Raw genomic sequence first — 19,096 nt, 5'->3', positions numbered from 1 at the left:
GATGATAACCCAAGAAAATAGGTTCTAAGGATTGAAAAATGGATTCGGGTAGTTAAAACCTTACCTTTAGCCTCAAAATGGTGAAAACTGTTAAGAACTCGTCTGAGGTTGCCTCTTTAGTCCTAAAAGTCAAAAAATACCAAATAGGGTCATCTTAACTTTAAAATGTGTATGTTCTGCTCTAGCGGACCCATTCCGCTACAATGGCGGCCTCGGCAGAGGAAGAATGTACTTATTCACAAAAAGATCAATTCCAGAGTTCTACTCGTCGAAATTCGATTCCGTAAAGTGCTACATGTTCCTTATCGTCTTATTTATCCACTCTTATAATAAAATTCACAATTAGGTCTTTTATTCATTATTATATTTTCTCTAGATCTTAGTGAATTCGATTTCTTCCAAATCTGGGCTAGGATGAGTATTTCCAAGTTACTACAAAAAAGTTTTCTGGCCCCATTCTTTCTTCTTTGAATTTTCTATAACGAAAGAATTGGACCATTACAATAGATACCAATTTACCTATCACTGATCCCCGAGTGATCAACTGGGAAAGACTTGGGTAAAATAAAGGTAGAGTAGTATCTGAAACGTGGAATTACCAGTGGTACTTGTCTCGGATTCCCTTCTTACCGAATTTCATTACCTCCTAAGGGTTTCACATCTCCAACCTCAAGCCAACCAATTTGTACCTACACATCCTCCCTTACCATGCATCAACAAAGTCATCTATACACTCAAGCGATACATATTGTTGTATGTAAACTTAACTAATCACAGAACGAATCCCAACAACCACCAAAGTTGATCGGACACACTTTTTCCACATGTTATCAAGGATCTTGACACAATCATAAGGACTAATACTTCCTCACATAACCATGATTAAATTCTAAAATTAAAACTCACCACAGTTTGAGATGAACCTAAACCAACAACCACACGCTCATAACACTCAAATAATCATAGTAAGCTTAAGTTACAGAAGTTTCAATCTTTAAACATTGGATATTCCTTGAGAAATATGTCCAACATATAAACCAACAAACAGTCCAACAACACTATCGAAATGATAAATTTAGTAATTGTAGCTTACCTTTTAACAACAACATAATTTGATTCAAATCACCACATTCGACCACATTTAACGATACATGAACTTGACGACAAGATGAATATTAAAATTGCCGGACAACCATAATTATGCAATATAGCTCTTCTATAAATTTTCCTAAGCAAGGTGGTACAAGAAAGAACAATAAAATACGTTAACAATTCCAAGTCCATACCACATAAGTAATCTAAATAACCAATTCTTCTCAATCATCCACTCATCCAAGAGAAAATAACAGTATCGGTACACTTGATTCCCTACTACGGATGCACCCTCAAAATAAAAGCACATGTGATCATAGTTATTTGATTATGTTCCCAATCATGTACAAAACGAAACACATAGTCACATAAGAATTTATCGAATAACATGAAAGGTTTTCCTTTGCAGAGTCGATACCAGTCATTCCCATTCACTTGACTCAACATACTCATCACATCCTTCGATTGGAGACAACACTCTTAATACTAACAACCATGATAAACACTCTGACCATTGAACTAATTTTATTTTAATACCTTTAGAATGAAAACCTTCCATAAATACCTTAACAATCAAAAGCGATAAACTTTACAAACTTAGATCAAGTGTAAGTGTTTTCAAATGCTCAATACTTGATAAGTGGCCATTCCACACCTTGTAAATTCATACCTTGGAAAAATATATCACCACAAATGTAGATGTTTGTAAGTTCAATCTTCTAACACAAACCCCTCATCTATTAACATTAGTTTATATGTTTATTTAATAACATTCAATCGCTTCGGACCCGCCACAGCAGCACCAATCCCGCTGCAGCGACACTTTTTTAACCACTGAGCTCTCGTATGAAATGTCCTAAAAAAATTTATAATTTCAATCCCCTCCTTGTTCGCTACAGCGACACCCATCTCGCAGTAGCGGCGTCGCTGCAACGGCAATAACTCCGCTGCAACGGCATGAATCGAGGCAGTGAGCCTTTTAGAGAATTTCAATTCTACCTTTTTATAACACACTCTTAACCCACTAAGATAAAAAAAATACCCTTAACGCTAAGATCGATTCACAGAGATCTATATATTCCTTTTTAAAACAAAATAAGGCACATATCATCACTCTCGAGCTAATATATGTATACTCCTTTCTCAAGTCTTTTCCAATAGTATTAACCAATATGATGGACTTTTGACACTATTAGAATAGCTACAACAAAACGAATGAAATACACATCCCTGCACCCAATTATCTATACCTCTAATAATATCTCTTTAGCCTTTCCAATCAATATAATATTCTTGCTTTCGCCTCTCTTTGAAAAAGATACTACATCCTACTATACTTAGCTCCTTAAAACTCTATATGAGAGGTGTACCAAAAACTCTAAAAACTTCACAATACAACCACCTTACTCACCAAATATTAGAAATATACAACTTTAGATATTCACAAGTCATAATAACTATACAAAATTCGCTTAGCCACAATCTTATTATATAGTTGCATCCCATCACAATCTACTACGAACTCTTATTACCATTATGATTAGTTAGGCATGACTATCTCTATAATTCAACATTTACATCGACATAACTCCTCAAAGTCATGTATACTCATCAACTTCAAAAGACTAACCCATTCTTGGTACACACTTTCTAACTAGAGTCATCAATTTCCTTCACCCAAGTATACCCAATAAAATTTTCTTTATCCATAAGCTTGTCATTCCGGTATTAATCCACTTCCTTATGGATTACGATAAAATCACCAATTCTCATACTACTCTCATTTTTAATAAACAAGATAGGAGCACTTCACGATGAACACTAGGATGGATGAAACCTTTATTAAGAATCCCTTTTTTTAAGCTTTAAGCTCTCTCAATTCTAACAACACATGAATAGACTCAATAGAGGGAGACTTGACCATAAAATCCCTAATATGAGCCAATTACGCCAAACAATCGTGCCCTACCAGTTTCCTAGCCCGAATGAAGGATAGGATCTTAGCTAGCTTAGACTTGTACACCCCTTCCCACTCTCATCTTTCTCTACCGGGGATCTCAAGAGTTACTATCCTGGCATCACAATTAAACCCGGTATAATAAGGGAACAACCAAGTCATATCCAACATAACCAAATAAATCCAAATCTGAGGAGTTACTATGACTGACTCCTCAACTAGGGTAGAAACATGGATGAGGGCATCAAGTATATCACAAACCACATCAAATCCCCAGGAAATTGAACTGAAACGAACGAATAAGTAGATTCTGGATCAACAACACATTACTCATTCGGTCACAACAATTTTATCACTTGTGAGCACTACATCCGACCCTCATATGCCTAGGTTCTCCACAATTTTTACACACCTTATAACTTATATTCAATTTCTTGATCTCAGAGGTACAATTAGGGGTCCATAATTATAAATGGAAAACAGGGATTACATGCTGAGATTTAGAATAATCTTCATAGCTATGATAATCATCAGTTACCTCGAGTCAATCTTAGTGACACAAGTTCCACAATTTTTCTTACATTACATTCAACACAATAACTCACTCGTTCCCAGGATACACCTAGACATTCATACGATTATCATTTCATCGCAACACATATCAAGATTTATCTCTTACAAATCATATCGTAATTTATCTAGCCCATTGAGCCTAATCTCATGATGATTTTCCTTTTTACAACAAGTTCTACGACACTCAAATGGTTACGATTGACACACTTTCAACATTTAGACCAACACATTGACATATCCCATTTAGTCAAGCAACACTTGAGCACCTAATCATACCCAAGCATTCAAGTAATACACCCTCCACATCCATAGTTAATTTCAGAGAACTAGAAGCACACATTCACTGTTTCGAAGATACAATACCAAAGAATTCCAAATTCTTAATAGTTATTTTTTTCATAAAGGACTTTTACTGATGATCCATTCCTTACACGATTCCTACGGACAAATACCAATGGAACCTTCTCAGTTTCGATTATCTTGTTTGTGTTCCATCTAGTTCACTTCGGTGAGATATCAATTTGAATTGGGAGATACCAATTGGACCCAAGTCATACCAAAATCAACAATAATAGCCAACAAGCCCCATAAAATTGCTAATTTCAATCACATAACTTGTCCAAACCCAATTCTTGACCGCCTCTTTCTTTAAATGATAGTAACTAGACCTTAAATCAATCTTAGAGAAAGCCTATGCACCTTGCTGTAGATCAAAAATGTCATTTATTCGAGGCAATGGATACTTGTTGTGAGTGGTAACCCTATTCAATTTTCATTAGTCTATACACAATTCTCACTTGCTAGCGATGCTGTTACCACTTTTGTTGCTTTAGTTCGAACTATAAAGTAAAGGAGGAAAAATACAAATTTGTATCACCTAATACCATTTGGATTCAAGTCATAGTACAAAAGAGTAAAAAGAAGTGAATTTTTTCTAAAGTCCTATACTCTCTCGAAGAAAAATATAGGCGTCAACGTACCGTTCCGCAAGACTCTACTAGAACCATTTTGGTACAAAGAGATCAACGAACCTACGCTCTAATGCCAACTTGTCACGACCCAAATCATCGTGATTGGCACCCACCTTAACCCTCTGGTGGGAGAACCACTACTACCATCCAATTAAAACAATTACTTTAGACCTAAGGTATATAAGTTACAAAAGCAAGTTAAAATAAACTAAAACAATGCAAAAAATCCTCCTAGAACCTGAAAGTCAATGTACAAAAACTCTAACAGCAACAAGTCTAAGAACAAGGGGTACAACCCCAAAACTAACAACAACTTGGCCAATAGTTTAAGTCCGAAAAGAGTGGACTTAAACAAAGAAAACTCAAGGTAGCCCGAAAGTACTAGATCACCCTTGAATTCGAACGATCACTAATCTTTTAAAAGACGCCTGTCAATAGCCGCCTGAAGATGCGATGTACTCAACAAAAACAAGAGTAAGTGCAGAATTAGCACAACCACCGTGTACTGGTATGGTTACGCGGCTATCCCACTAGTGAAACATGAATAAATCAATACAACATTATAATCATGTGCTTATATATCCCATAGTCAATATTATCAACATTAAGAACAACAAAACAATTCACATACTTTCACATAGTTGGACCTCTCATGGAACCCAAAGTCAACATGTTAGCTTGCTGACATGTGGAAATCTGATCCCATTTTATGTCGGAACGTGACAATTCGATCCAATTTTTATGCCAAAATGTGGCAATTCAATACAAGATAGCTTTCCATAACGTGGCAATCCGATCCCCAATCACACACCACAATGACAATTACAAGTACATCATCAATGATCATACATTAGTTCCTAATTTCATGGTAATGAGTATCACACATCATATTTTTCAAAGTCTATGATAAATATTGCAACATGCATACATAAACAAGTATCACAGTGAAGCAATACAACCATATACCACACATTATAGAATCACAACCATCACGTACCTTGAATCCAAGATTGAATCCCCTAAGACACTTGTTCTAGCTCTACAACAATTTATATAGACAAGGATCAACAATCAAAAGATTTATTATTCGGATTATAACAAATCCAAGATTATAATACCCAAATTAGAGCTTTTTCCACCATAATTATTACATCAGAACCTTTCCGCATAAATGATAACCCAAGAAAATAGGTTCTACGGATCAAAAAATGGATTCAGAGATTTAAAACCTTTCATTTAGCTTAAAATGGTGAAAAATTGTTAAGAACTTCTCTGGGGTCGCCTCCTTAGTCCTAGAAGTCAAAAAATACCAAATAGGATCATCTTAGGGTTTATAAGAGGCTTTAAAACGCGTCAGTACCGCTCTTGCGTACCCATCCCGCTGTAGCGACACCGCTCTAGCGGCCAGAATCCTGCTCTAGAGGACTCAACAGATGCAGAATGTACTCATTCAAAAGAAGATCAATTCCTGGAGTTCAACTCATCCAAATTCAATCCTGTAAAGTTCTACATGTTCGTTATCATATTATCTATCCATTCATATAATAAAATTCACTATTATATTCCTTATTCATTACTAGATTTTCCCTATACCTTAATGAATTTGATTTCTTCCAAATCTGGCTAGTTTGGATAATTACAAGTTACTACAAAAGAGTTTTCTAGCCCCAATTCTTTATTTATTAACTTTTCCATAACAAAGGAATTGGGTCGTCACAAAAAGCATAAAAAAGGGACTCCTTTTTATATTCGAGGTGATTGGTCAACAAAAAAATGCGTCTTTGAGCCAAAAAAACACAAAAAATTGTTTTTGTCAAAAAGTTCTTTGTATAAGTTGATTTCACAGAAGTGGCTCTAGATCTGAATAACATTCATTACCCTACCTTTGAGGTAGATAAACTATTTCTGATAAACCCTTGGTTTAGAAGAATCTTATACGCTGGAATGGTAATGTTAATCTTGTAGAATTTAACTCGTCTAAGAGCAACAACAACAGATCCAGTGAGGCCTGAGAAGGTTGATGTGTATGCAAACCTTTAACCCCTACCTTATGTAGGTAGAGGATCATGTTACCTAACACACCATTGACTCAAGTAAAGCATATACCGAATCAATTAAACTCATCTACTAGAAACATAACATCGAATTCTCCATAAAAAAATAGTAAAAATGAACGAATTCTAAAGATAAAGATTTAATTACCCAATTCAAGTTGTAGGAAGTTGTAGGTCTAAGAGGCCTTTGATGTGAATTGTCGGCGGCTTATATAAACATACATATGGATTACTATTAAGTTTGGTATATATAGAATTAGAAAGGTTTTCCTTCAAAAAAGGCATTTTGAATCAAGTGTTGAATGACTAATGTACCCTCAAGGCATTTCAAAGAGATGAAATTTCAAATTTATTTATTCGTATCTAAAAATAAAGAAATGAATTCAGAAGTTAAACGAGATTTCTAAATTTGGTAGCATATCACAATTATTCACCAATTTAATGGATTTGAAATTTATTAGTTAAAAATTTATCAAGTAATTAATTCATAATATGGGTTCTTGATACATTCCAAAATTCATAGTGATAAGTCAAAAAACCTATTTGGCTCCAAGAAGTGACCCTTGGTACTAATGCTTATCGAGAGTAGAAAATTAGCTGCAATGAGAATGAATTACCTCCAGCTTTTCCATTTTCCTCATGATTGATAGCCTCTTTTTGTCTACTCAGTTTTGAATATTTGATATCCTCGCGTTGATTTCCATTGTCATTATACACTTGTACTTGTCTTTCTCCTTGTTTTCACGATTCATATCATCGTGATTGACACTCATACTGACCCTACTGTAGGAAAATCCTTAATACTAATTAGATAATCCAAGAACTACACAAGCTAATCAATCACTAAGTATTTAAAGTTATGGAAGCAGGTGTAAATACATGAGTCAAGTAGAGTTCCCATACTTTCTCAAAAGATCTAACAACGACTAACAAAATAATGCAGAAATTATTTCTTAGAACTCGAAAGTCAATGTACCAAAACTCTAACAACAACCAAAAGTCTAAGGAAAAGGTTACAACCGAATCAACATAAGAAAACTAAAGTACTAGTCTAAGTACAAAGATGTGGAGTAAACAAGAAGGAGAACTCAAGGCAACCCAAAAGAACTGACTCACCCTTGAACTTGATGATGATCATTGATCTTCTAAACGAGGTCTCTCAGTAGCCACTTGAAGATACCCTGAACTCAACAAAGAAAGAGCATGTGCAATATCAGTACACAACCACAATGTATTTTAGGACCACACGGCTACTCCAATAATTGCAATATAAGCAAGTAATTACAACATCATAAGCATGCACACACCGAACATATACAATATCAATATCATTTCAAGATCAATGTAGAACTCCATATTTTCAACAATAAGTGTATGTATAACAAGTCATTGGTCTTCTCACATAAATCATACTCAAATAGTTAGTGTTGTAACGAAAAGATGAAACCGAAAATCTAACAATAAAGAACACCAAGTTTAACGTGGAAAAACCCTTCAAAGCGAAGGTAAATACCACGGGATCGACAAGATCCGAATTGCTTCACTATAAAAATAAGAGGGTTACAAATATTCTTCTAATGGCTACACAACAAGTTCCAAAATAGAACAAACAATAGCTATACCAACAAAAGATAATATAAAGAAACACCACCCAAACCCAGCTTCTGTTCGGGACCTAAAATAGGATCTTGCTGACCTCCGAATCCAATCTCCACCGTTCAAATCAACCACCAAGATGTCAGAAACACTAAGTCCAAATTTCAGCCTGATCCAACTGTTAGTTAATCGGGAAACACGATCTGAACGTTGTTGGTCGGAGAAAAAGACTGCAGCAAAAGAACCCTTTTCTTTCTCTCTTTTTCTCTTGTTGAAAGCTCTCTAAAAAACCTCTCTTATGTTCTAATGTCTTTCAAAGACAATACCAATGAGCAATTAATTATTCTCTCAAGACAATCCTCTATTTATAGAGTTGTGCTTTTCCTTACAAAGCCAAAACCAACTACAAATAGGATTACTATTCCAATCCTTTTCCTAATAGAATTGGAAACCAAATAAAGAGAATAATTCCAATCCTTTTCCAAGTAGGATTAGGCCATGGGCCTTTGGCTGGAACATGGGCAATAGCCCAACAAACTCTCCCTCCAGCCAAGGGGCCAAATGGACTTCAAATGGAGGATCTCTTGACAGGCTTCCTGCCTGCCACACTTTTACAAAACTCATGATTGTCTATGATGAGTTCTTTCCACTTATATCTATGAGTATCTAACATGACTTCATCATAACCTTCAGGTTCTCCCATATTAGTCAATAGAATATACTCATCATGAGAATAACGTGTTGAGCTTCGCTTCTCTCTAGTAGATCTTCTACAAGAGGTTTCTGGAGCATCTGAAGAGGTCATCCCAACATGAATTGGTTGATTATCAACCACAACATCATCAGTAAGAACAATTATATGTTCTACACTCTCATCTTTATCTTGATCATTACCTTGGGTTCCCTCATGTGCAGAAGATGTATCAATAATAGGAATTTGATCAACATCCACTAAGCTCTCATCAGTATGAGAATCTAGTTTCTCAGTCTTTTCAATATCTTCAATAGTTTGATCTTCAAAGAACACAAAATCACGACTAATAATGAGTTTCTTATCAATTGGATCATAAAAGCGATATCCAAACTCATCCTTACCATAACCAATGAAGATACATTGCTTTAGTTTTAACATCCAATTTTGACCTCTCATCTTTTGGAACATGCACACAAGCTTTACACCCAAACACTTTCAAGTGATCATAAGAAACATCCTTATCAAACCAAACTCTGTTTGGAATATCACGATCTAAAGCAACAACAGGAGACAAATTGATAACATAAGCAACAGTGTTAAGTGCTTCAGCCCAAAAAGAATTTGGAAGTTTAGCCTCTGAAAGCACACATCTAACTCTCCCAACTAAAGTTCTGTTCATCCTCTTTGCCAAACCATTTTATTGAGGAGTCTTTGGAGGAGTCTTCTGATGACGTATTCCTTGCGATTTGCAGTAGTTATCAAAGGGACCAATATACTCACCACCATTATCAGTGCAAATACATTTTAATTTCTTTCCCGTTTGTCTCTCAAATAAGGCTTGAAACTGTTTAAACACATCAAACACTTGATCTTTGGATTTTAAAGGATATACCCAAATCTTGCGAGAATGATCATCAATGAAAGTAGCAAAGTAAAGTGCACCACTTTTTGACTTCATTCTGAAAGGACCACACAAATCTGAGTGTACTAGCTCCAATAGCTCAGACTTTCTTGAAGGAGGATGACTGTGAAAATAAACTCTTTTCTGTTTCCCTGTTAAGCAATGAACACATCTTTTCACCTTTGCTTGTTTCATACCAGCAAGCAAATTCTTCTTAGCCAAACATCTGATCCCCCTCTCGCTCATATGACTAAGCCTCTTTTGCCACAATTCTGATAAAGTCTCGCTCTCCACCAAATTTATAGAGTCACCAAGAATTGATCCTTGTGTCACGTATAAATTTGAATGTTTTCTTCCTCGAGCTAAAATCAGTGAGCCTTTGGTGAGCTTCCATTGGCCATTGCACAAGTCATTATGATAGCCATCATAATCTAGTTGTCCTTCAGAGATCAAATTTAAGGGAATGTCTGGAGCATGCTTGACATTCTGAAGGACCAACGTTGAACCGGTATTGGTTTTCAAACAAACAGTGCCAACACCAAACACCTTAACCTCACCAGCATTACCCATCTTTAACACCTCACAGTTAACAGAAGTATAAGATGAAAAGAAGTCTTTTCTTGGTGTGACATGTGATGTAGCTCCAGAATCTACTATCCAACTTGTATCTTGAGATACAAAATTGATGACGTCTTTATCACAAGCGAAGAGAAGGTCATCATGTACAACAACAACAACATTATTTTCATTGTTTTCTTCCTTCTTCCTTTCTTTAAGATCTTGCTTCAATTGTTTACAAAATCTTTTAATATGTCCTTTCTTTCCACAATGATAACATATAATATTTGGATTCTTGAATTTTGACTTGCTTCTGCTTTTACCTCTACTCCTCGGATCTCTTGTCTTATGTCTCCCTCGATCTTCTGTATATAGAACATCTGAATGTGAAGATGTGTCTTGAGATTTTCTTCTAACCTCTTCATTCAACACACCACTCTTTGCATATTCCATAGTCACATTTCCACCAGTGGCAGAATTTGTTAAAGAAACAAGAAGAGTTTCCCAGGAATCCGGTAGAGTATTAAGAAGCCAAAGTCCTTGTATTTCATCATCAAAATTCACACCCATTCCTAATAGCTGATCAAGAATACCCTGAAAATCATTTATATGATCAAAAATAGGACTTCCCTCCTTGTATTTAAAGCTCATCAATTGCTTTGACAAGAACAACTTGTTATTGCCAGTTTTTGAAGCGTAAAGCGTCTCCAACTTTTCCCACAATGTTCTAGCATGTGTCTCATGCACAATATGGTTGCGAACATTATCTTCAACCCATTGTCTTATATATCCACATACTTGTTTGTGCTCAAATTCCCAATTTTCATCGATCACATTCTCGGGTTTATGAGCAGAAAAAACCGGAAGATGCATCTTCTTCACAAACAATAGATTTTTCATCTTGCTTTTCCATATGTTGTAGTTTCTTCCGTTTAGACATACCATCTTGCTCATATTCCCCTCCATATAGATAACCTTTGCTCTGATACCAGTTGTTGTGGCGAAAAGATGAAACCGAAAATCTAACAATAAAGAACACCAAGTTTAACGTGGAAAAACCCTTCAAACCGAAGGTAAACACCACGGGATCGATAAGATCTGAATTGCTTCACTATAACAATAAGAGGGTTACAAATATTCTTCTAATGGCTACACAACAAGTGCCAAAAGAGAAAAAATAATAGCTACACCAACAAAAGATAAATAGAAAGAAACACCACCCAAACCCAGCTTCTGTTCGGGACCTAAAACAGGATCTTGCTGACCTTGGAATACAATCTCCACCATTCAAATCAACCACCAAGATGTCATAAACACTCGGTCCAAATTTCAGCCCGATCCAACGGTTAGTTAATCGGGTAACACGATCTGAACGTTGCTGGTCGGAGAAAAGACTGCAGCAAAAAAACCCTTTTCTTTCTCTCTTTTTCTCTTGTTGAAAGATCTCTCAAAAACTTCTCTTATGTTCTAATGTCTTTCAAAGACAATACCAATGAGCAATTAATTATTCTCTCAAGACAATCCTCTATTTATAGAGTTGTGCTTTTTCTAACAAAGCCAAAACCAACTACAAATAGGATTACTATTTCAATCCTTTTCATAATAGAATTGGAAACCAAATAAAGAGAATAATTCCAATCATTTTCCAAGTAGGATTAGGCCATGGGCCTTTGGCTAGAACATGGGCAATAGCCCAACAGTTAGTGCACTGGATTGTGCCACCTATTTCAAGTTAGTGTGTTCGATCATGACACCCGTTCCAATATTTATGTAGGTACATGAAATCATATCTCATTTAGTGTGTTGGTACGTGACATCATATCTCATTTACTCTGTCGAAATATTACATTCAACATACCACAATCACAATCACAATGTACATTCTCACTATTATACAATTAAGAGGTTATCCATGTCATATGGTTATTTGTTCATACTTATTTACGATTAGTTTGATCAATAATGCAATATTCACATACATACATGAAATATAATGAAGAAAATACAAATATATATCACAAAACATGAAATCACAACCATTACCTACCCCACACAAATCTTGAATCCCTAAGAAACTTGATTCTGCCCTTTTCGGATACTTTCCACTTGTTCTTGGTGAGTTTTTGGCCAAAAACATCCTTAAACTATATCCCAAACTTAAACTAAATCCTTAAGTATCATTTGTAGCCGAAAACATCCTTTAACTATATCCCAAGCTTAAACTACATTCTTAAAGTATCATTCTTACCATAAAACATCCTTCAAATATTTTAAATGAACAAGTTTCATCCTTCTACTTGAATTTCTTGTAAATACCCGATATATCCCACAAAAATTAAGTTGTCCCTTCCTAATTAGTATTCTTAGATATGTCAAGAATATTACCGTGAACTTTTTCGTAATTGAGTTAACAATTATGCAAAACTTTTAATTTGACCGTTTTTTTCATTCATTTTTCATGTACTTTTAATTATAAATATTATTAGTTTAAATATGTTTTTTCTTAATTGAATATGCTAGAAGAAATATTTGTTGGAGACTTCCGCTTCTAATAATGTAGAATGTGTTGGGAAAGACAAGGCACTAACAAAGAATGCCTGACAGGATAACAGCGGAAGAATACCCAAGTCTATACTTTCCCTTCTCGATTTGAACCAAGAGAAGACAAACAACCACAAGCAATATGATAGTACGTCAGCAAGTAATTCAACCAAACAAATATAACAAGACAATAATAAACCAATCACACAAGACACCAAGATTTACGTGGAAAACCCTTCGATGTGAAGAGTAAAAAACCACGGGACCAAAAGCTCCACTATAATCACCAAGAGTTACAATATTGTTCTCCAAAATTGGCCACAAAACAAGTGCCAAACAACGAGCAACAACAAAATAAGATTGCACCAAATCTAGAGAATTAAAGGAGCAAAATCACCAATTTCGCAGCTACTGTTCACGACAGCAAAACTGAAGCTGCAGGCCACCAAATCCAACTCTGTCAGTTTCTAATCAAAGATTGAGATGAAGATAATATGCTGTCCAAAAATCAGCTCAATCGGACAAGAAACGAAGCGGGAATCGCAATTTGAAGTTGGCTGTTAGGGCTGAATTTTGACTGCGAAAACTGCTCTCTTTCTCTCTTTTTGGCTGCTGAAAAAACTCTCTGTGTATATGAAAATAAGACCTAAATAGGCTTATATTTGCCTCATAAGAATGGGCCTATGGGCAAAAATGGGTTGGTCCAAATTGGACTTTTATTTATCCACATAGGAAGGGAAAAAGGCCCATAACCCAACAATTCTCCCCCTCACGACTATGTGGAGGAGACCGCCATCCCGGCGACCATGCAACAATCTTCAAACTTCCCTCTTGGCAAAGCTTTAGTCATCATATCGGAACCATTGTCATTTGTATGAATCTTTTCAAGCTCAAGCAACTTAGAATCCAACACATCTCGAATCCAATGGTATCTCACATCAATGTGTTTAGACCGACCATGGAACGTAGAATTCTTGCCAAGATGTATAGCACTTTGACTGTCACAATAAAGCACATACCTCTCTTGAGCACAACCAAGTTCCCCCAAGAATCTCTTCATCCAAAGCAATTCTTTACAAGCTTCAACGACAGCAATAAGCTCAGCTTCTGTAGTAGATAGAGCAACACATTTTTGCAACCTAGATTGCCAAGACACAGCTCCCCCTGCAAAAGTAACCAAGTACCCTGAAGTAGACTTGCGAGTATCAACATCACCAGCCATGTCTGAATCAGTATAACCACAAAGAATAGGCTTCCCTGTACCAAAACACAAACTCAGACTAGAAGTGCCACAGAGATATCTCATAACCCACTTCACAGCATTCCAATGTTCTCTTCCCGGATTAGAAAGAAAACGGCTAACAACTCCAACAGCGTGAGCAATATCCGGTCTTGTACAAACCATCGCATACATCAAACTACCAACAGCTGAAGCATAAGGAACTTTCTTCATATCTTCCTTCTCATCATCACTAGAAGGACACTGTTTCGTGCTCAATTTGAAGTGCATAGCTAAAGGTGTACTGACAACCTTAGCTTTGTCCATGCTGAATCTGCGAAGTACTTTCTGAATGTACTTCTCTTGTGATAATACCAATTTCTTGGCCTTTCTATCACGGACAATCTGCATGCCAAGAATCTGCCTTGCTGGTCCTAAGTCTTTCATAGCAAAAGACTTACTCAACTCTTGCTTCAACTTCTGAATCCTGCAAGTATTATGACCAACAACAAGCATGTCATCAACATAAAGCAACACAATAATAAAGTCACCATCAGAGAACTTTTGCACAAAAACACAATGGTCTGAAGAAGTCTTCTTGAAGCCCTGCTGACTCATAAAAGAACCAAACTTCCTGTACCACTGCCTGGGAGCTTGTTTCAAACCATACAAGCTCTTCTTCAATTTGCAAACATAATTCTCTTTACCCTTGACTTCAAAACCTTCCGGTTGCTCCATATAAATTTCTTCATCTAAGTCACCATGGAGGAAAGCAGTTTTAACATCCATTTGCTCAACCTCTAAATCTAGACTTGCAGCCAAGCCTAGAACCACACGAATGGATGACATCTTCACAACTGGAGAGAATATCTCATCAAAATCAACTCCCCTTTTCTGATTAAATCCCTTGACAACTAATCTAGCTTTGTACCGTGGAACTGGATTACCATCTTCATGTTTCACCCGAAAAACCCACCTGTTTTTCAAAGCTTTTCTGTCTTTAGGTAACTTAACCAAATCAAAGGTATGATTATCATGCAAGGATTTAATCTCATCTTCCATAGCATCAAACCACCTTTCTTTTTCTTCACTTTCCATGGCCTCATCAAGACTCTCAGGTTCTCCCCCGTCAGTCAAGAGTACATACTCATTGGGAGAATAACGAGATGAAGGAATTCTCTCTCTACTAGATCGTCTGAGAGAACTCTCTGGAGCATCTATAATTGGTTGTTGGACAACCACATCATCTTGCACTGGAGCATCAACAACATCATGCCGGTCATTCTGAACATGATCACCATCTTCATTATCAACTTGATTTTCATCATTATGAAGATTTTCTTCCGGTGCAATAGTCAAAGGAACTGGATCAACATCAACTAAGCTCTCACTACTCTGAAAATCAGCCTTGTCAGCTTTGTCAAAATCTTCAATTGTTTGGTCTTCAAAGAACACAACATCACGGCTTCTAACAAGTTTCTTCTCAACAGGATCATAGAAACGATAGCCAAATTCATCTTGACCATAACCAATGAAGATACACTGCCTAGTTTTAACATCCAACTTTGACCTTTCATCCTTAGGAACATGTACAAAGGCTTTACACCCAAAGACTCTAAGATGATCATAAGAAACATTCTTACCAGTCCAAACTCTGTCAGGGACATCACCATCTAAAGCAACAGCAGGAGATAAATTGATAACATAAGCAGCAGTATTAAGTGCTTCTGCCCAAAAGGAATCTGACAGCTTAGCATCTGAAAGCATACATCTAACCCTCTCAACTAGAGTTCTGTTCATCCTCTCTGCTAAACCATTTAACTGAGGAGTCTTTGTAGGAGTTTTCTGATGCCTAATACCCTGCTCTCTGCAATATCTATCAAAAGGACCAATATACTCACCACCATTATCTGAGCGGATGCATTTCAATGTCTTCCCTGTTTGTCTTTCAACCAAGGCCTGAAAACTCTTGAACACATCAAGTACTTGATCCTTGGACTTCAAAGGAAATACCCAGAGTTTGCGAGAATGATCATCAATAAAAGTCACAAAGTAAAGTGCACCACCATGAGATCTTACCTTAAAAGGACCACACAAATCAGAATGTACCAACTCCAGCAAATCAAGCTTTCTTGAAGGCGGATGACTCTGAAAAGAAACTCTTTTCTGTTTACCGGCTAAGCAATGAACACATTTCTTCAACTTTGCTTGTTTCACTCCAGAAAGCAAATTTTTCTTAGCCAAACTATCAATCCCCTTCTCGCTCATATGACTCAGCCTTCTATGCCATAACTCTGATGAAGTATCATTCTCCACCAAATTTACTGAGTCTCTGGACATGGAGCCCTGAAATACATACAAGTTAGACAACTTGTCACCACGGGCCACAACCATCAAACCTCTAGTAAGCTTCCACTGGCCAACACCAAGTGTATTAACATAACCCTCATCATCAAGATATCCCACAGAAATCAAATTCAAGCGAACATCTGGAGCATGCTTGACATTATTGAGAACTAGTTTGGAACCATTGTTACTTTCCAAACAAACTGTCCCAATGCCAATAACTTCAACTTCATGATTATTGCCCATTTTCAACGTTCCAAAATTACCTGGAGTATAAGAAGAAAATAATTCCTTCTTTGGCGTGACATGAGAAGTAGCACCAGAATCCACAAACCAGCTAGACTCATCACGAACAAGATTAATGGCATTTGCATCACAAGAAACAAGAAGATCATCATTAGCAACAACAGCAACACGATTTTCATTATCGCCTTCTCTCTTTTGTTGTCTCATATCTCTCTTGTGCTTGTAACAATATTTCATGATATGCCCATTCTTGTGGCAATAGTCACATGTAATATTCTTGTATTTAGACTTTGACTTGCTTCTACTTTTACCTCTATCATTCTGACCTCTGGACTTGTTTCTCCCCCTATCTTCAGTAACCAAAACATCGGAGTGTGAAGCTGAAGAAGATGAGGCTTGAGATCTTCTTCTCATTTCTTCATTCAAGACACCACTCTTAGTATATTCCATGGTTACAACACCACTGGGAGCAGAATTAGTCAAAGAAACTCGAAGAGTTTCCCAAGAGTCTGGCAGAGTATTAAGAAGCCAAAGTCCCTGTATCTCATCATCAAACTTTACACCCATTCCGGACAGCTGGTCAAGAACACCCTGAAAATCATTAATATGATCAGAAATAGGAGTGCCCTCTTTATACCTGATATTCATTAATTGTTTCAATAGGAACAACTTGTTGTTGCCAGTCTTCGAAGCATAAAGTGTCTCGAGCTTGTCCCACAAACTTTTGGCATGTGTCTCATTCACAATATGATTTCTAACATTATCTTCAACCCATTGTCTAATATAGCCACAAACCTGCAGATGCTCAAATTCCCATTCTTCATCATTCAAAGACTGAGGCTTATTAGAAGCAAACACAGGTAAATGCATCTTCTTGACAAATAGAAGATCTTTCATCTTGCCTTTCCAAATATGATAGTTACTACCATTTAAACACACCATTTTGCTCATATTTGCCTCCATCATTCAAAACGACAATCAACAATAACCAATGCTCTGATACCACTTTGTTGGGAAAGACAAGGCACTAACAAAGAATGCCTGACAGGATAACAGCGGAAGAATACCCAAGTCTATACTTTCCCTTCTCGATTTGAACCAAGAGAAGACAAACAACCACAAGCAATATGATAGTAAGGCAGCAAGTAATTCAACCAAACAAATATAACAAGGCAATAATAAACCAATCACACAAGACACCAAGATTTACGTGGAAAACCCTTCGATGTGAAGAGTAAAAAACCACGGGACCAAAAGCTCCACTATAATCACCAAGAGTTACAATATTGTTCTCCAAAATTGGCCACAAAACAAGTGCCAAACAACGAGCAACAACAAAATAAGATTGCACCAAATCTAGAGAATTAAAGGAGCAAAATCACCAATTTCGCAGCTACTGTTCACGACAGCAAAACTGAAGCTGCAGGCTACCAAATCCAACTCTTTCAGTTCCTAATCAAAGATTGAGATGAATATAATATGCTGTCCAAAAATCAGCTCAATCGGACAAGAAACGAAGCGGGAATCGCAATTTGAAGTTGGCTGTTAGGGCTGAATTTTTGACTGCGAAAAACTGTTCTCTTTCTCTCTTTTTGGCTGCTGAAAAACTCTTTGTATGTCTGAAAATAAGACCTAAATAGGCTTATATTTGCCTCATCAGAATGGGCCTATGGGCAAAAATGGGTTGGTCCAAATTGGACTTTTATTTATCCACATAGGAAGGGAAAAAGGTCCATAACCCAACAGAATGAAACTCAAATACCAGACATAATAAATATTTTGGGCACTTCAATATTAGATTGACCTAAAAATCTATTGATTTAATTGGTTAAGAAAAAGATAGAAATAATTAATCTCCAACTTCTTTTCAATACGAAAAAGGCAAATCATGTACGTTCACACCTTCCTGTCATTTTTAGTTTTCATAAGCAACAATCTCTAAGACTTTTTATATTTTACAAGAACTTTTTGTAGCAAGTAATGAAATTATGCAGAATAACTTTTGTTGGTAGTCACGTTAACTGCTCATGTTTTCGTAAAATCCTTCAGTTTTTTGACAATATCTAACAAAAGGATGAAGTTGTTCACTTACAAATACTTAAAGGATGTTTTTTGCTAAAAATGATACTTTAAGGATTTAGTTTAAGTTTGGGGTATAATTAAAGGATGTTTTCTGCTAGAAATAATACTTGAAGGATGTAGTTTAAGTTTGAGATATAGTTAAAGGATGTTTTTGACCAAAAACTCTATTCTTGGTCTACAAACAATCAATATAACACAAAGATGAATAAATGAAGCCTAATTACCCATATTACAATCGAAATCATCAACCCTAGGCCAAATCCTTG

General features: G+C 36.3%; 1 pseudogene; it reads right to left on the bottom strand.

Annotated features, from left to right (window-relative positions):
- Nucleotides 1-19,096, bottom strand: part of LOC107006780 — a 49,920-nt pseudogene that overhangs the window by 15,518 nt on the left and 15,306 nt on the right.

The sequence above is a fragment of the Solanum pennellii genome, chromosome 12, assembly GCF_001406875.1.
Source record: "Solanum pennellii chromosome 12, SPENNV200".
Classification (NCBI taxonomy): Eukaryota; Viridiplantae; Streptophyta; class Magnoliopsida; order Solanales; family Solanaceae; genus Solanum; species Solanum pennellii.
This window is presented reverse-complemented; position numbering and strand designations above follow the sequence as displayed.